The sequence below is a fragment of the Macrobrachium rosenbergii genome, chromosome 48 (genome assembly GCF_040412425.1).
Source record: "Macrobrachium rosenbergii isolate ZJJX-2024 chromosome 48, ASM4041242v1, whole genome shotgun sequence".
In the NCBI taxonomy this organism is placed as follows: domain Eukaryota; kingdom Metazoa; phylum Arthropoda; class Malacostraca; order Decapoda; family Palaemonidae; genus Macrobrachium; species Macrobrachium rosenbergii.
The window spans coordinates 28,008,965-28,028,752 of NC_089788.1; the positions used below are offsets into that span (position 1 = coordinate 28,008,965).

General features: G+C 43.9%; 1 protein-coding gene across 1 annotated transcript in view; it reads left to right on the forward strand.

Annotated features, from left to right (window-relative positions):
- The first annotated feature begins 2,150 nt into the window (after positions 1 to 2,150).
- The window catches only part of LOC136831323 (zinc finger protein 420-like), a 37,113-nt gene continuing 19,475 nt past the window's right edge, over positions 2,151 to 19,788 (forward strand). The window contains exons 1-3 of the mRNA XM_067091558.1: positions 2,151 to 2,959; positions 14,102 to 14,234; positions 17,603 to 17,677. The gene's annotated coding sequence lies outside the window, so the exon portion shown is untranslated. The remainder of the gene's footprint in view (positions 2,960 to 14,101; positions 14,235 to 17,602; positions 17,678 to 19,788) is intronic.

The window sequence follows — 19,788 nt, forward strand, 5'->3', positions numbered from 1 at the left end:
TAGTATTTCTAAATAATCATGCTTTATGTACAAGTAACGAATTATTTATGTTATGTGTCAGACATTATTGATCACTATGTTTTCTGTATGAACCTGTCCTGTTTTTGTAAAGAATTAGTTTGACCTCAGGTCACCTTAAATCTTTGTACCCGCGGTTTCTGCGAAGTACGCAGACGTCCGCATCCTGCTTTATAAGCGGCTTGCTTCATCAATAAACTAGCAGTACTTGTCTCTCTGCTCATTATTTCGCACCTCTCTCACAAGATAAGTAAATGGAGGTCACTTTGGCATCACAGAAGAGCATCCTTTTCAGAAATTTCAAGTTTTTAACTACATTACTGTAAGCAAAATTCTTAGTTCCAGAAATCTAATTAATCAAAAGTGCAACATACAGTGCATTCCCCGATAACAAAAAACATGCAACAAAAGGAATAACAATTTTGTTTCAAATCGGAACCATCACGAAAGTCCTCCATACCAGTGATTACTCGCCACGTAACTCAGTACGCCTTGTTTGGTATTTCTACTGATCTCCAAACTGACTAGATAGGAGGTTTTGTCACCAAAATCCCTGCAGAAGATTTTGTTGATGCATAAAAGTACAGGATGATTAACTTTAGATATTAGGAAACTTATTCAAACAAGCACCTTCAGAGTTGTAGAGGCAGTTACGAAGACCACCTCGAGTAGCAAGTTAAGCGCGCCATCACTGATGAGACTGCTAACCTTAAGACATCATGCTTTGAGCTAAACAATGTAAAAAAATATATTTCATGTCACAGATTACGAATTACACCAATGCATGAAAGAGCTCATATTCATATACCCATAAGGAAAATAGTGATAGTTGTGAATTCAAAAACTTACTGACGTGTATGACATTGGAAGTAAAAAAAGTTGAACACTACTTGACAACGTTACACTGAGTCAGATTTTGGATGATACAAGAAGAATCATGTCACATCAGATTTGAGCATGACTGTACAGCAAGTCCTATTTTCATTTGGTTTCAGTTTTTTTTTTTTTTTTTATCCAAGGCCGGGTATTCACAATCAGGTTTACCTGTCAGTTCACCCACGATCGTTCACCTAGCCTTCGTCATGGCAACACTATATGGCAGCAGTGGAAACTCCTCTAACTGATAAGGAGGTGGAGCTACAAAGATAGCTGCTGCGACAATTCACTTAAAAGTAGGAAAGAAGCCAAAAGGTATAACAGAGTATGGTCTAAATATTGCCTATTAAAAAGAGATGTCTATTTTCATATGATATGAATGAATAAGTTTAATTAGACCTGGGTGTTGGTCCAGTAATTTATGATATGGACCATGAAGCCTTCTTGCACTATCAGCACCTTTCATAAAAAGGCAGGACACTGGCCAAGGCCTATACCAAATTGTCTGTATAATGTAGAAGTATTTTTTTATCATATGATTTGGACTCACAACGGTCTACAAATAGCCCCGCCGGGTCAAACAATGAAAAGAATTAGGCCTATACAAAGATTATTCATAGTCTGGTGCGTGACTGAGATCCCTCCCAGACGAAATCCAGAGGTGAACTGTCACAAAATCTTTGCCTACCCGCCCATGCATGCGATCACCTGTCAGTCGATCGGATGAACTTTAGGTAATTCCATCAGTTCATCGTTCTGGCGAGTGGACTGGCTCCGCCCACAAACTGTCGTCTACACGTAAGTTTTAACGTCAGTTTCGATGAACTGACAGGTGAGACTCTTTATGTTGTTTATTATGTCCCTTGGCTTGCTCGTGATATATAAAGCCTTGTCTATAACTACGTAAGGTACTCCTACAGTTTAGGGGTTCAAATTCACTGCATTACGTAAAGGCAAGCACGATCAGCACAGATTTATCAAATATTTATGGAATCGTGGAAAACAATGAAAAAATTAGTAGTTTGTTTGCTTACAGAAGCAGATTGTAAAAAAAAATAGGGAATAAATGGGAACGTAAATAAACAAAAACATGCCAGGGGATACGGACCCACAGAAATCTGAGAAAACAGTAAACCTCTGCTTCTGTAAGCAGATAAACTGCAAATTTTTTTCAGAAATTATCAAAAAGTGGTTCCCGGCTCCTAAGCGCTGTAACACAGTTGCGGGCACACCATACTATTCGCGCGACGATTCCCTTTGTTTTTTGTTTTTTTTTGTTTACAATCACTGCTGCTATAAGCAGATGAACTGCTATTTTTTAGCAAACATACTTTTGTTTGCAGATCTGTCGAAAGAAGAAATTGAAAATAAGGAACAAAATTTAAACGAATGCACACAAGGGTGCAGTGAATTTGGACCCTTAAACTGTAGGATTACCGTACGTAAAGCTGTGTATCGCTCGGAAAATTTCTACTTCGGTTTTTATTTCGCTTAAATGTTTTTCCGGTCAATTTTGCAAACTTTCCAAGATGGTTGTGAATATTATTTGTGAGTTGGTGCTGCTGATCTAGTTTGCATAGATATCTAAAGAGAAAGCAAGTAATCCAGTGAAGTAGAATTTGTCTGTGAGCCTGTGTTTGTGCGTGAAAGAGTTCCTGTGCGGGGCGAATGACCCCTGTTTTTTAACGATGCTGTTATTGCTTTTCACTTTCATGTCATATGACGTGACTTCGTTTATTTTGATGGAGCATTTTAGATTCCTCTAAGGTCAGAATTTCGCACTGTTGTCATCAAACGACAGATCAATTTGCAAGGAACTAGACAAATGTCAAAGGCTAAAGGTCAAACTTTCAAAAGTGCATATACCGAAGGCGAAGAGGCTCTGGATAAATGTGACAAGAGAGAATGTCTGCGATTCCTGTTCATGTGATGTGCCCTTTTAAATGTCCAACAGCACGAGAAAGGACAATCGTCTCATTCCTTGCTGTCGAGAAGTATTGGGCCTAGTATAGGCTGACCCTCGAGATGTGGCGGCGGACCGTGCCAAAGTGCCAAGGCAGGCATGGTAAGGCCTCCTTCGTTTCTTTTTTTTTTTTTTTTTAATAGGCTTGGTTACAGGCCTTTGGGTTTTATCTGTTTAGTTAGTAGTGCTGTTGAAGCTGTCAGCAGAATATTCTTACATTAAATATTCAAACAGGCTGAGTTATGTAGTCTTCAGCAGTGCCGGAGAACTTAACTGGGTAGAATAGGCTACATCCTCCAAATTAGGATTCTAACCCAGCCCTACTTAATTAAGTTGACTACATTTTTATGCGGCATGATTAGTGGTGTTCCACTGGTGAATTCAAACGGTAGGCTACACAAGGGAATATATACCAAACTATGCTTTTGATTAGTCCTACTAGTCAAATACGTGACCCAAAAGTTTGTCCAGTTGAGTATCATGTTTTAATATTTCTAACCATTATTATTGAAGCAATCACTCATTTTTGTGTATTTCCCTTCCACCTAGGCTAAATCCAATAATGGTAAAACTACAGGGTAACTCCATGCCGACTATTACCTTAGAAATTGACTTTTCCCATACCCTTAGTGCTGCTGATGAAGGAGGTGGTGTTGTTTATTATCGGTCAGTTATTGTTAACCTCACATCTACCCAACATGGTTGGAGTTCGGGTCGTTTCGGCCGTAAGTCATTTAGGCCGTAAGCACATTTACGTGCAAAATGGACGCCGTATTTAGTACCAGCCCCTGGGGATGTACGTAAAACATAAAATAATAACGGTAAATACCATAAACATAACGTCTTACATTGTTTTGGATGTTACAGCCTAAGTTACTTACGGCTGAAACGACCAGGACCACATGGTTGGGGACCCTTTGGGAACGCAGGGTTTCAGGTGGGGGAAATCGTTGGGAGAAAGGCCGGACAGCCATGTTGTTATGGAATGGTTCTGCGCATCCATAAATCATTAGGGAGCCATATGTTCAAGAAGGGATTGACTAAGGAAACCTGTTATAAAAGAAATATACTAACCTAACCTAACATAGCAGGCTGTGTTACTTAGCTGGGGGCTCCACCCCAAACCCCCCAGTGAAGGAGACTCCACTTTTTACCAAAAGTCCCCTACAACACTGGATCTTTCTTATTTTTTATTGTTATTATCAGCATGAATGTGGGCAAACCCCGTAAGCCCCCCTTCCCCCAGTGTGTATGTCCTGAGGTGGGAGGGAAGAAATTTAATACTTTTCGTTCTAGCATGGATTTGGACCCACAGGCCCTCTGCCCCACCTGCAAAGGACGTGTGTGTTCATGCGCTTCTCCTTGTACCAAGTGTTGCTCCTGGTCTGCCGAGCAGTGGGAGAAGTTTGAGGGGAGGAGACAGTAACAAAAGAAGTCCTCCAAGGCATCATCTGAGTTATATGCCCCCGACGACTCCCTTGGTGGCTGACCCATCAGGATTCGTTTCATTGGGTGTGTAAGGCCACGGGGGAGTGACATCCTCTCTGGGCCTCTCCTCGCTCCGGGGGTGAATATTTCCCCCCGGAACGAGTAGAGGCTTCTGTATTTGACTCGACTTTTTCCTCAGGCTTGGTGGTGGAAGCGTCTCTCGGTAGCCAGGTATCTGACCTCACATCTACCTGGCTGCACCTGGGTCTTCCTGGTGTTCCATCACAGGAGGGTCTGGTATCTCCATCTGTCAGGCGCTCCGGTGATGATCCACGCAGCCACCACATCCACCACCACTACCGTCACCATGACATCATTCAGCAAGCTGCCTGTGACTGCTCCTGCCACGTTCCATACCATGCCGCTGCCTCCTGGGTTCCTGATCCCGTTGTCTCTGCCTGGCCCCTCAAGAATGGTGATGTCATCGGTGCCATACATCTCCATGCCTGCTTCTGTTGCCGACCCACACTTGTTCCCGACTCCGGTTCCGGCTCCTGGTTACCCTGACCCTTTGGCCCAGACTGGCTTCCGCTCATGCTCCACCTGTGCCCTTGACCCATGCACCATCTTCTGGCTTTCCTGGCTCCTGTGCTGTTCCACCTGCCCCGGTTGTTGCTGGCCTGATTACCAACGTCTCTGATACCTGGGCTGCGCCCGCTTCCCTGGCTCCCCTGGCTGTGCCTGTATTTTCTGCTGCAGAAGAAGAAAAAGCCTGTCTCTCCCCACCCCAAGAAGTCTCGCCCCAAGACTTCTAAGGGACTGCCTCCTTCTACAGGGAAGGCAGTGGGATCTGTCGTTGGCTCTTGCTAGTCCACGGGCCAGGGAACCAATTCGTTGATCCCTGGGTCAGTCATATCGGGAGCTGAGGGCATGCAGACCATGGTTTGCACTCCCCCCACTGTGCTGAAGAAGCCCGCTTCTAAGGCCAGCTGTTCTGTGTCGGACACTCGTTCGTGAGCCTTGCGAGTACCCTGGTCTGGTACCGGAGAAACCTCTCTCTGTACTGACTCGGGCACAGGACGGGACAAAGAGTCCAGGCATGCGGATGCTCCGACTTTTACTGCTGGCACTCCTTTGAGTGCCAAGCAAGGTTCCTGGGAAGGTGTGCTGGTCCCTTGGGTCCGGACACCTGGTGAGGCAGAGAAGAGGTTCCCTGCTCAGTCTCCCTGAGAGGTTTTGGCTTCGAAGAAGACTGGGGCGCATCTAGAGGACAGCGCAAGTTCTCGCCAGCCAGCCTGGCTTGGGGGAGCCGAGTATGTGGCTTGACTCATGTGAGCCACTCCACTCTCCTCGGGAGAATGCTTTGCCGAGGCAAAAGTGTTCTTCTCGACCCCGGTTGCTGTCACCACCGCGGGTTGGTGACCACTCCCTGCCCGCTGCTCCTGTTGGTTCTGCCAGCAAGACCAGTGGGGGTGCCCGATCCTCCTTGCCTGTCCCCTCTACCTCCTGGGCTCCTCCCAGGGGGCCCGAGTCGGACCACAAAAACTCCGGCGAGTTGTCCCCCCCAGAGTTTTACCTTGGGGGTGTACGTGCCTGGCTCGGTCCTTGGGTCAGCCAGGTCATATGTCTGCGTGGTGCAGGAAAGATCACAGGGGTCTGCCGAGGTTCTTCCTCCTGCAGGGAGAGTAGATCGGGAGGACCGCACCCTGGAAGGACTCGAGGGTCCTCTTCCCCAGGACGCAGACACCCCCGAGATACAGAGGACTTTTGCTGAGGTAATTTCGCTGATTCGTCAGCACAACGACCTTGGGGAAGGGATCATGGCCTCATCTGTGGATTGTCCTTTGTGCCTCGAATCCTTTTGGGGACCAAAGAAGGAACCCATGGTTTCAGTGGGGTTGCTGTGGTCCATGCTTGCTGAGGGGGTCCTCGATCAAGTGAATGGTATTGTGTCTGGGCAGGACAATTCCCTGCGATCGAACCGCTTGGACAAGCTGCATCCCCCTCCTCTGCCTCATCAAAAGCACTTCTATACGCCCTTGGAGAAGTCATTGCCGTCTAAGCAGGTTGACCCGGACCTGGTTCATTTAGGCCTGGGTCTCTCGTTGCACCAACTTACTGCAGAGAGCATTTACCTCTCTCAGCAAGAGGCAGAAACCCTGGAAGCCACCGCCATGGCAGCTTTCCAGGCAGTCTCCTGGTTAGATCTGTGGTCATTCACAGTATCCAAAGTGGCTGCTTCTTTGAGTGCTATCATACCTGGGGAAGACTCCGCTTTTGGGAGACTGTGCCAGTCTGGAGGTAGAGCCGTCTCCTACCTCGCCCACCAGACGGCAAACCTGTGGGCCAACCTGGTCCTGAAGCGGAGAGACGCCGTTCTTTCTTGCTTTGCCAAGACCTCTGGGTCTTTGCGTTCCACTGCGGCCAGGCCCTCGGGTCAGGCTAGCTCTTCCTTAGCCCCTAAGAAGTCCCAGTCTTTGAAAGGATCCCGTAGGAACACCCAGCCTTCTTCTTCCTCTAGAATGGGTTGGTCTTCCTGCCCCTTTCAGCCTGCCTTCCAATCTGGTAAAGGGGGCAAGGGGAAGAAGAAGAAGGAGAAATGTTAGGGGCTGGGCCCCCCCGACTGCTGCCAAAGGTGGGGATGCCTGTTGTGCCATGGGGCAACATGGCAGCGATACGGAGCCGAGACCTGGATTGTAGATGTCCTTCAGGAGGGATATCTACTACCCTTCAAGTCTCGGCCACCCCTCACCAACTCTCCGGTCCATCTCCACACCTACGTCCAAGGATCACCGAAGGATTCTGCACTAGAGCAAGAAGTGCAACCCATGCTGAGCAAGTGTGCTGTGGAAGTCGTGTCGGCTTGGTCCCCAGGCTTTTGCAGCTGTGTCTTTCTCATAGAGAAAGCCACGGGGTTGGAGACTGGTCATAGACCTCTCTCCCCTGAACCGATTCGTTCACCAGACTTGGTTCACAATGGAGACGGCGCAATCCGTGCTTGCCTCCATCATGGAGAACAACTTCATGCTTATGATGGACTTGAAGGATGCGTATTTCCAAATACCTGTTCCTCCGTCCTCTCACAGGTACCTCCGCTTTATCCTTGGGGAGATGGTCTTCCAATTCAGGGCACTCTGCTTCAGGCTCTCGACCGCTCCCCAGGTGTTCACGAGAGTCTTCTCTCTCGTGTCAGCTTGGGCCCATTTGCACGGGATACGTCTGCAGTACTGAGGTATCTCGATGACTGGCTGGTCCTGGTGAGCTCCCGCTTACAGTTGCTATAGGACAGGGATCGGCTCCTCGGGCTTTGCCGCAATCTTGGGATTGCGGCAAACCTCGGGAAGTCAGATCTCAACCCCAAGCAGAGGATAAAGTACCTGGGCATGCTGATAGACACGGTAGCAGCGAAAGTCTCTCCCTCAGACTCTCGTATCAGCAGCTTCAGGAAGGCAGCATAACTGTTCTTGTCTCAACAGGAACAGCCAGCTCGGCAATGGCAAGTCGTCATCGGTCACCTGTCGTCGCTGAAGAAGCTGGTACCTCATGGGCGTCTTCACCTGTGGTCTCTACAATGGAGGCTTGCTTACATTGCTTACAGTTCATTCGCTAAAGGAGTGTTGGTTCCAGTCCCGAGACCCCAAGTCCTTTCTCATCTCTTTCCGAGGAGGTGAGAGAGGACCTTCACTGGTGGATGGACGACGGGAACCCCTTGATAGGAGTATCCCTACATACTCCCCCTCCTGACATGCTGCTGCTTTCGGACTCATCGACTGAGGGATGGGGCGCACACCTGGAGGAGTTGCTGACTTCAGGAATGTGGCACCGAGAAGACAAGCACCTTCACATCAACATCCTGGAACTCAAGGCAGCCTTCCTGGCTCTCCAAGAGTTCCGGGATTGAGTGATGGGACACTCTGTGGTACTGATGAGCAACAATACCACGGTAGTGGCATACGTCAACAAGCAGGGGGGTCTAGTATCCCTCCCGCTCCAACAGTTGACAATGCAGGTGCATGAGTGGGCTCTGGCTCACTCGGTAGAGCTGTCAGCCAGGTACATTCCAGGCAAGAGGAATGTCATGGCAGACAAGCTTAGCTGCCAGAGTCAGGTGATCGGAACTAAATGGTCCCTTCACTGGGAAGTCGCGGAAAGGCTGTTTGACCTGTGGGGGCGTCCAGTCATGGACCACTGCAGAGGACGAGTTCCAGCACCCATGGGACAACCTCGTCGTCTACGCCTTTCCTCCGTTCTGTCTGGGGATGTTGGCCTCTGTCGACTAGTATTTGCAGCAGCGTTGTCAACGGTACCTCAGGTAACTCATTTGACAAGATTTTACCTGTAGCGTTGGTAACGCTGACAGTTAATTACCCACTATGTGGGTAAATTTATTGGGATATAGTTTGGGCTGGTCAGTGACCAGGGGCTAATTCCGGTGTTCAGGTAAGTATTACAATATAAGTTTTATTATGAAAACTTCATTTCTTCAGAGAAACATGTAGACAGCTTTCTTTCAAGTCTAGAATTTCTGTCCTTAACGGCCTTGCTAGCCAAGAAATGGTTGTCCCTGTTAGGTCACAGGACATCACTAGAGAAGCTAGTTCTGGGTGCCAGGCTGAGAATGAGGCGAATTCAGTTCTATCTCAAGAGGCACTGGAACTGGGAAATTTTCTATCTCCCCAAAAGGATCGAGTCTTGCCTACAGACTGTTCGGGAGTCAGTCTCTCTCTCTCTCTCTCTCTCTCTCTCTCTCTCTCTCTCTCTCTCTCTCTCTCTCTCTCTCTCTCTCTCTCTCTCTCTCTCTCTCTCTGTATGCTTAGCAGTCCAATCCAATGGATGAGTCTCCTAGGCATGTTGGCCTCAGTAGAACAGTTTGTGAAGTTGGACAGGCTTCACATGAGTCCCCTACCATTTTACTTGAAAGCAAGCTGGTGCAGAAAGACTTAGCCAGACTCCTTTTTCTTCCCGTCTCATTGGAGATCAAGGAGGATCTTCGATGGTGTTTGTCAGAAGAAAAGCTTCATGTAGGAATATCTCTTCTGCCGCGGTACCCAAGCCCAGAGTTTTTATTCCAATGCCTCCAGTCTAGGTTGGGGAGCCCTTTTAGGGAGCCAAAGGGCCTCAGGAACATGGGCTTCGATTTGGAGGTCTTTACATATTAACTTCAAAGAGCTAAAGGCCGTTCACCTGGGCCTTCAGTCTCTCACTCCTCAGGTAGCAGGGAAGATTGTAGCAATATATGTGGACAGCACCACAGCCTTGTCTTATGTCCGAAAACAAGGGACTACCCACTCCTTCTCTCTCTCTCTCTGCAAGACGGCGAAAGACCTCCTCCTCTGGGCGAATCAGTACCGGGTGAAGATTGTTATTTGCTTCGTGCAGGGAAAAATGAATGTCCTTGCAGACAAATTGCATCGCTGCAATTAGGTTTTTCCGATGGAGTGGACTCGGGACTCCCTCGTATGCAATGATTTCTGAAAACTGAGACAAACCAGCTGTGGGCCTCTTTGTAACATCGAGAAATCATCATATGCCTCCCTGTAGCTCCCCAGTCCCAGACCATCTTGCATGGCCGACGGATGCCATGCTGTTGGGTTGGACGGGCCTGGATGTCCACGCCTTCCCACGTTCTGAATTGATCAGCGATCCATTCTTGCCCAGGAAAGAATGGTTTCTGGATCTGCTGTGCCAGTTAGTGGACTTCCCAAGACTTCTGCCACAAAGACAGTTGCTGCTCAAACAACCACACTTCCTCAGGTCCCATCAAGGATTGTCCACTCGAGCCCTGACAGGCTTCAGACTGTTGGGAGCATCGTCAGAGTGTAAAGGCTTTTCAAAGCAAACTATAGAGGCTGTTGCTAGGTGCAAAAGATCTTCTGCTAGCAGGCTCTACCAATCCAAGTGGTCTGTTTTCAGAGGATGGTACCGACAAATAACATCTAGTCTTCTGAAACCTCTATAAGCCAGTTAGGTGACTTTTTGCCTGTCTGGAGGACTGATAGGAAGTTGTCTCCCTCTGCTCTAAAGGGGTATAGGTCATTGTTCTAAGACCTCAGAGATTTTATCAGATCCTTCGAAACCTCCATTAGAAAGCCTGAATTTTCTCTCCCGGAATTTGGACAGTGTTCTGAAGTGGCTTTTGAGCTCATCCTTTGAACATCCCAGATCGACCTCTTTTAAGAATTTCAATGGGGAGACAATCTTTCTCATGGCATTAGCAATAGCAGACTTGCTAGCAAGCGGTATGCCTTCGACATGAGAATAGGTTTTGCAAGTGGAAATGCAGTATACTCTCTCTCTCTCTCTCTCTCTCTCTCTCTCTCTCTCTCTCTCTCTCTCTCTCTCTCTCTCTCTCTCTCTCTCTCTCTCTCTCTCTCTCTCTCTCTCTCTCTCTCTCTCAAGAATGGGGACATTTTCAAGCCTCGGTCTAGTTCATTCATTATTAGGAGCTTAATGGACATCCTTGGGCCAGAGGAGAAAGAGAGACTTCTTTGTCCTGTGGGAACCTCGAAGTTCTATCTTCGGAGGACAGAAAAGATCAGCGGACCCTCCGACAAGCTTCACTGCTCAGTGAAGATCCCTTCACGCTCTCTGTCAAAGAATGTGCCTTCTTTCTTTCTTAGAAGGTCGATTACAGAAGTGCATTCTCAAGTTCAGGAAGATGTTTTATCTTCCCTTATGGTCAAAGCTCTTGAGGTTCAAGCTGTCGTTCTCAGCCAGGAGCTTCCCTCTTTTTCGACTAGCTTCACGCCTGCCTCATCAATCTTACGCGCTCGACCATTTGGTGCCAACTGTGAAGAGTTCAGAGCCAGTACTTTGGCGCTAGGCAACAACAGTGGGGCTCTTGTCTCCAAATTCTGGGTGCTCAGCGCCGACTTCCAGGATCCGTGGCTGGCATAGTTGAGAAAGGAAGCATAGAGGGCTCTCTGTCTCTCTTCTGTCCCTTCTCCTTGTTGTAAGGTCGTTGAGTTTAAGGGAAGCCTTGGGGTACAGTGTACCTGGAGTATGCACCAGTTTTAATGGTTGGGTTTATGGTTCTTTATTTTAGTTGTAGGTGACAGTGTTTTGTTTATTCTGGTCTATGCCCAGGGCAAGGGCGCTATTTTTTTACTTTGTCAGCCATCGGTGAACTTCCATGGCTGCAAAGTACCCACTAAGTAGAGGCGACTCTTGGCCAATACTGCCACGTCCTCTGCAGATTAAGATGAGTGCCGACCAGAGGCAATACTCGCCTAAAGCAGCTCTCTTACCAGTTAACCAGTTCAAAGTCATTATCTTTATTAATGTTTTGGATTAGAACATATCCATGATCCCACCTCACAATGTGGAATCAGCTACGTAATTGCTTGGTAAGTCACTTATATAAAAATGACATTTTTATGATAAAATAAAGTTTTATATATACTTAGCAAGCAATTACATAATCGGAGCCCACCCTCCTCCCCGCAGTGGATATTTGGGCATCAAATGGATTGGAGCTCTTTGCTGAGTTGTACCTATTGAGTCCCAAAAGTGGGCGGGACCCTGGCACCTATGCTTGCAATGGTAGCGCCGCCGCAAAAATTTGAATTCTTAAGACTGCCCTGTTTAATTGCTTGGTAAATACAGGCAGTCCCCGGTTTACGACGGGGTTCCGTTTTTATGCCGCGTTGTAAACTGAAAAATCGTTGAAAATCATCGAAAATCCTAAGAAAATCTTACTTTTAATACTTTAGGTGTATTAAAAATGATGTAAACTACATTTTTATTAAGTTTTTCATCAAAAAACCTCCAAATTTTTATTATTCTGCTGTTTTGGAGCCATATTTCTTCCATCAGATTGGCGTACGACGCGTCGTAATCCTGGAACATGCGTCGTAAACCGGGATATAATTTCTGATGAATGAAAAGCGTCATAACCTTGGAACATCATAAGCCGGACCCGTCGTAAACCAGGGACTGCCTGTATATATAAAACTTTATTTTAACATAAAAATGTCATGTTCACAGTGGGACAAGGCTTTACTTTTCAGTCACTCTGCCCAGTCACAATTGGATGGTTGCGTGAAGGCAGGTGTATTTGACAACCCTTCTCCCTACATCTCCTTGGGCTCACACAGGGGGGAGTGTGTAACCCACTCGCTCACCTTCGGTTCAGTTTACAGACCAGGTTCATTCTGGCAATGAGGGAGGTTCTTTTTGACCTTCTTCAGGAAACATAGGAGGGAACCTGCATCATTCCCAAGCGCAAGATGTTCACACACTGCAGAGTTTTTTTTTATACATGCTAGAGGACAGCAAGGCTACTCCCCTTCAGGGTGACCTCATGATACCAGATAACCTCCAGTTATTTACCTTCAGGTCAAACAAGTCAGTTTGTTGACTGATGAACATCCCCCCCCCCTCCCCTCATGAAAAGACTGTGGGATTTCCTTTTCTTGTACTGAATCAGGAGCCTAGGAGTCAGTTGACATGGCCTCCTTTCAGGTGGCATCATTGCTCGACCTTTAGCTGAATGTGCTTGCTAGTGTCACTATCACTAGTGAAATTCCAGAGATCATTGATGTTGCAAGGGAAGGAGCAAATGTTCCTCTTGCACTAGTCAGCAAACTTGTGGGCAAACTTTGTCATAAGAAAACATGACACTGTCTGTAATAACCTCCCATCTCAGCAGTTATCAGTCTAGAGTATCCACACTCTGTGGAATAGGTTGGTATTGGACCCCTCATAACTCTTTCTGAAGAGTAACATAACATTGCGGCAATGGTAGGGAAGAGGTGTTCCAGCAGCCTGTTCACCTTGATCCACTGTGCATTTTTCTAATTCCTCTTGGGCTTCTGAGGGAACCATCCAAGTTTTTGGGTGTGGCTTTACTTGCATTGTTGAGTTCTGGAAAGGCACAGTCCTCAAAACCTCAACAGGAATCACCTTTCTTAAGAGAGGGCTCAGAGCCTCCCCATCTCTTTTGGACCCCCTTTCAGACTCCAGCCTGAAAGGAAGTCAAGGGGAAGCAGGGAGGGTGATGACAAAGTAAGTGTCATGCCAGTGGGTAACCTTGCAGTGACAGGTCCATCCAGTCCAGGCAAGAACTCATGAAATCAAGGGTATTTCCTCATCCCTGAGATTGGAAAGAAGCTTTTCAGTTACATAGGTAATGAGGCAGTAGGTTTAGACACCCCCTAGAACTTGTAGTGGCTTCTCAGCAGGTTGTTCAGCTCTCAGAGATCCCCTTGAGGAGAAATGCATTTTGCCTAGGGCACAGGGGTCAGTGTAAGGAAGGGTTGAAAGGGCACCTGACTGGCACTTCTTTTTTTGTTTTTTCATAAGGAGGAGGCACTTTTATATAGTACTGCACGTGCAATTTTTTGGTACGTGGAATTGCTCAATCAAGAGGTTGGGAAAAGCCTCCTAAGAAGCTATAGAGTGCTTACGAAGAGGTTTTTGAGATGAAATCAAGACAAAAAACTGATAAAGTAATCTTTGTGAACACTGAATTTCATTTTTTAAAACATCCCCCCTTACTAGCCACGAGGAAAAAATGCCACAATCATGGATCATGCTACCATTTATGCTGTTTAGTATGATGTTGGTAATATTCTGTTTATACAAAATTTGGATTGAATGTTTATTTTTTGTACATTTCATTTTCACTTTTGCCATTATTGAATGACACATTTGTAATGTTTACCCCATAGCTCCTCATGTCTTGTATTTTTTACATGTTTATGTCTTTTGTGCTTTGTTTTTCTAAAGGAATGGTGTAGTGTATGTATACATTATTTTATCTGCCATTTCAGCATTTTTAACTAACAAGTGAATAATGATTTAAGTATTTTTCAGATGAAAGGGAGATTTCATAACAATGCAAAATGTAATAGATATGCTAATGAATCTTGGAACCATATGTAAATGAAGAAAGACGTCAAAAAAGAAAATTAATTATACATGTGGAGGGCTGAAGCAACACAAGAAGGTATGTAATGTTTAGTTCAGGCTGTCGTTTGATAATTTTTAAAGAAAGATGATGTATGTCGATAAGTGTTGTTTAATTGTTCATAGGGAATGATGTTCTACTGTGTATTACTGTACTGTACTCAAAATGTGTAGATATTCATATGGAACAAGTCTAAAAGATATGAACTTTTAAAGTAAATTGTGAAAATATGATGGAATAAAAAAAAAATTAAAGAACAGAGAATTATACAATTGCGGCAAGTAAAATCTAGATAAACATACAGTCTCCCTTTTTGCATATGCTCTAAAGATTTTTTTCAGTAGGAGAGATGTCTTAATGTCCCTTTCCCAGCATTAGTTGTAAGGTGTTATAAAGCAGGATTTGATTGTTTCAGGAACACTTTTGTTGAGAAGGCTTAGTGACAGAATGAAGAATACGGAGAAAGAATGAGAGACCTCATGAAACATGCCACATTATTTAAACCCTGGTTGAGTGTGTTGAAAAGGAGAGAGTCTTAAACCCAGCCTTTTTTTTTATATGAAAGAAGAGTGAGAGAGAGATGGGATAGTCAAATTTAAAAGCCAAAATTATAAATTTAATCGTTACTGTTAAATGTGGTTGTCATGCAGCATTAATGAATTAAACAAGTAATGAGGGAGAGAGGAATACATTTTTGACAATTAGTAGTGTAAAGAAAGTAGAAAAGGAAGAGGTGATGCTAAATGCAGAGAGGGAGACTAGATATTCTAAACAAATTATTTTTTTTATATAAATCCAGATTTTAGCAATTAACACTGAGCTCCAATCCACTACCGTACAGCTAACTGCAGTAGCTTAAAATGGACAGTAAGTTTCCCTTTAATTTATCACTATGATCATTAGAATAGATGCATTTTTTATTTTAAATCCTGCTGATAATTTGGAAATGAAAGGTTTGTTAATTTTTTTTTTTAACCGGCAACTCCTTGTCATGTGCACCACTTTCCAATAAGTCAGCTGTAGTTCACATGCCAGTCAACTTTTGCAGTTTAGTCATCTCTCATATGAGAATATCATAGGCTCCAGCATCAATGAAACATCCAAGAAAGCCTTTAGAGCCTATTAGTCAAGGGAATGAAAGATCTCTGAAACTGAGTACAGCAGTGGATTCTTGGCTCACCCAAGTAGAATATGGATGCTGACCTCTCATTTTTCTCCATTACGTTTTCTTCCTGTTTAGTTCTTTTTGTATAAAGATAAATGATTGAGTATATAAACCAGTGCATTGTATTTAATTAAATGAAAATGCATGTTTCTTATAAGTAACTTACCAAGTAATTACATAGCTATATTTTCTAACTTGCACAACAGCCTTTTTTTAAAAATTGCAGTAGTGCTCCAACTGATTTGTTTAGGTGACTAACCCTGCCTACTATCGGGAGTACTGGGAATGAATTTGCAGATAACCTCATCGTGCTTCTGCTTGCTCTCGATTAAACATCAAGTTGTTTGCAGCAGCTTTTTCATGGTTTTCAGTTGTATTCACTGTATTTTGGTGAAGTATTTCTGATTTATTTTGAGTAGCCTTCAAGCTTTGATCAGCTTATCAGCTTTTTAAATCAAGATACTAGTTTTTTTTCTTACATATGTCTGATTCTAGTTCCTCTAGTTTTTGCTATTGTAGCGAAGGTTGTAAAACCAGATTAGTTAAATCTTGCTATGATTCCCATACAGTTTGCAGTAAGTGTAGGGGGGCAGGAGTGTACTGTAGTAGGGAGAAAACTTGTGCTGAATTTGTTGTCCTCCACCATTAAGGGGTATCGAGCTGTGCTTAGCTCAGTCTTTAAGCATGGCTTGGATCTTTCATCTAACTTGGATCTTAATAACCTCATCAAATCCTTTGATACGTCCAAACAGAGGAAGGATGATCTGGTCTCTTGGAACCTGGACATAGTGTTGAAGTGGCTGACAGGTTCTTTCTTTGAACCCCTTTGTTCTGCTTCACTGAGGAACCTTACTTGAAAGACTCCCTTCCTTGTGGCTTTGGCTACTGCCAGACGTGTAAGTGAGATTTAAGCCATCGATAAAGGCTAGGATTTTCCCAAGGGGATGCAGTTTGCTCCTTTACCCTAGGTTTTTTAGCCAAGAACAAGAACCCATTCAAGCCCTGGCCTTGCTGTTTTACCATTAAAAGGTTAATCGAAAGCCTTGGCTCTGAGGAAGAAGAAAGAGTTCTTTGTCCTGTTAGAGCCCTGAGGTATTACCTGAGCAGGACTTAAAAGATCAGAGGGCCTTCCAGTAACCTCTGGTGTTCAGTTAAAAACCCTTCTCGTCTTCTAACTAAGAATGCATCGTCGTTCTTCCTGAGGGACTTAATTTTGGAGGCTCACTCTCGGATTCAGGAGGATATTTTGCCTACTTTCAAAGTGAAAGCTCATGACATCAGGGCAGTCTCTACTTCTTTTGCTTTCAGGCACAATTTGTCCCTTACTTCCATAATTCAATCGACCTGCTGGCAGTGTAAGTCAATCTTTGCATCTCATTATTTGAAGGAAGTTGAAACAATGTTTGAAAATTGTAGTACCTTGGGGCCATTATCAATGGCTGGCATGGTATTGGGGGAGGATTCATAGGAAGCACTCTTTTTCTCCTACTATCTTTTTTCCTTGGTGTGGGGTTTTGAGTTTTTTGGGAGCCTGGGGGTACAATGTACCTGGAGTACCCACCAGTCTTAGCGGATGGTTTGTGGTTTTCATTGTAGGTGATAGTGGTGTCTGGTTGTTTTTAGTGTTGGTACTGCGCCCAGAGCAAGGGAACTTGCTTATTCTTTGCTAGCCATCAGGCCTATCCTCTGCTGCAAGGCTCCCACTTAAGTAGAGGTGACCCATGGCTCAACTGCCATGCCACTACAGGTTAAGATGAACACCAACCAAAGGCATTATCCACCTGCAATATCCTTCTTACTAGGTAAAGAAATGACAAGGATTGTATCAATGCTGGCAATTTTTCTATTTCAAAGTCATTACTATGCCTTAATGTTTTGGAATAGAATATGTCCATGTATCCCACCCCCATTCAGTGTGGGGTTCAGCTATGTAATTACTTAGTAAGTTCCTTATTTGAAAATGATATTTTCATAATAAAATTTATTTACCAAGTAATTATAGAATCAGCCCACCTTCCTCCCCTCTGATGGACATAAAGCCACAAACATATTGAGGTTATATGCTAAGTCATTCCCAGTACTTGTGATGGTGGGCAGGGTTAATCACCCACACAAAACATGTGAAGCATTACTGTGATTTTTAAAAAAAGGCTGCAGCACGAGTTAGAAACGATAGCTATGTAATTACTTGGTAAGTATATATGAAACTTGATTTTATTATGAAAATGTAATTTTTCCACAGTGATTATGACGAATGCCTTGGTTGGACATCTTCCAACTTTAAGATCAGACAGAAGCTTGCTCACCATAGTAAAAGGTAAGAACACGTAATTCTCTTAATGCAAAAAAGACCTAGGTGCTACATCATCTACTTCACAAATCAGTTCTTAGCTCAACAGTGTAGTTGTAAACTTGTCAGAAGCTCATCAGTGGTGCCATTAGTAAGGTAAAAAAGAGAGAGATTAGGAATTACGGTTTTGCTGTAAGCAGGACGAAGTAATGTGCAGTTATCATTATGTGTTAATTCAGTAATTAGTAATTGTACATTGTCTGACTGGAGAGTGATGTCAAACATTTAAAGGCATCTGCAGCCATTGTAGTTTCTGATGTTTTTTATTTAATCATAATAATTGCCTACAAAACTGTACAATGCAAATGCCTTTGTGAAATTCCACCACTCACTTCTTTCATGTGCTTTCACTTCCACAATATCCATTCACTTCAAGCCATCTGTCTTATAATTCTCATCTAAGTAGATGTTGGTCTTCAACCCTTCTGGTTATAAGAGGAGACCAGCAGGCACTTGTACTATTCTTTCTTGAGTGGCACAAAGGATATACTCAAGCCATTTCCATCTCTTCAACTTTATCTCACTTACTGACCATACCTTGTACCAGTTGGTGCTGGGGAGGTATTTGAAGTTTGTGAGTTTTTGGTATCTTTTTTTTTATGATATCAAGATAATTGTTGTAGATGTGTGTATACGATCTCGTCTGTCCTGGTTGTTTGTGCTCTTGCAATAATTGTGTGATTTCATTCAACAGAATCTGGGTGGTTGCAGGGAGAGCTTTTGAGATGGACATATCTGTCAACCATTATATTTCTAATGCCACCATTGGAAGAACAGTCTGGCTGAAATGTAGAGCCAATTGGGATTGCAATTTTGAAGCTTGTCAGACACTTAATATTTCAGATGTTGTAGTAGATCCTGATCCCAAGAAGAAGTTAAGTGAAATGCTAATGGCTATTTTAGTAAGGTATCTCCCTAGAAAGGTCATTAAATTCAGAACAAATGACCAGCCATGGTGTGATGATACATGTAGGAGAGCTTACCATGACAAGCCCCCCCCCTCAACTTAGGACCAACTTGACATGGTGAGGGGGTCTTGAACCCTTGGAATTTGTTCCCAGGTTCGAGTTCAAGAGTCCTGTATATATTAACACAAATTTGGAGTACAGTAGGTTCTCAGGTTATGTCTGAGATTCGTTCCTATGCCCATGGCGTAACCTGATTTCAGGCGTACGTCGAAATTTAAGTATACATAATGAAGTGAATTAGTAAAAATGAAAAAGAAAATTCTGGAGCACATACACTAAACCCCCATATTCATGGGGGATGCATTCCAGAACACCCCCGTGAATAGTTAAAATCCGTGAATACTTGCTTCCCCCTATCTTGAAAGTTCAAATACCAAGTGTATACTTAAAGAATCATCCTACATTAAATATACCTTAAATCATTATCTTGTTACTGTATTAATCTTTGAAATTATATATTAATATAATTTCAAAGTCATCTTAAACATTGGTACCCTTAAAAATTTATACATACATACTTCTAAGCCTTCCAGCCAAAGCAGAGAGAAAGAGAGTTACTGCTTCGACTTATATTCAACAAGGCTGGCTGGGGCAAAAGAAAGAGAGAGAGAGAGTTTATCTCTGACAATAAAAAGATTTATGTTTGCTTTTCGTCTTTAAAACACTGTGAACACACACACACACACACACACACACACACAAACAGTATCTTTTTGAGAGAGAGAGAGAGAGAAATAGCTCCTTACATATCGAAAGATTGAAATGCTTGAGCTTCTGAGGGCAACAATCTTTCCCCTCCAGCCAGTATGTCAAATTGTCAAGAAAATTGACATTTACCCTCCCCCCCCTCCTTTCTCAAGCCAAGGATAAAAAAGACTGGGAATCACTATTTGTTTGTTTAAAATGTTAAAAAATTTACTACACAAATGCATGGAAAATATTATGTTATTATTATTATTATTATTTGAAAATTAGTACTTCTTAGGTGAATCATTTATTTATCACACAAAAGAAATACGTACATATTACGTCGGAAAAATTCTCGTATCTAAATGAGAGAGAGGATTATTTTTATTTAATGTTGTTATTTAAACTAATTAAACTTAATAT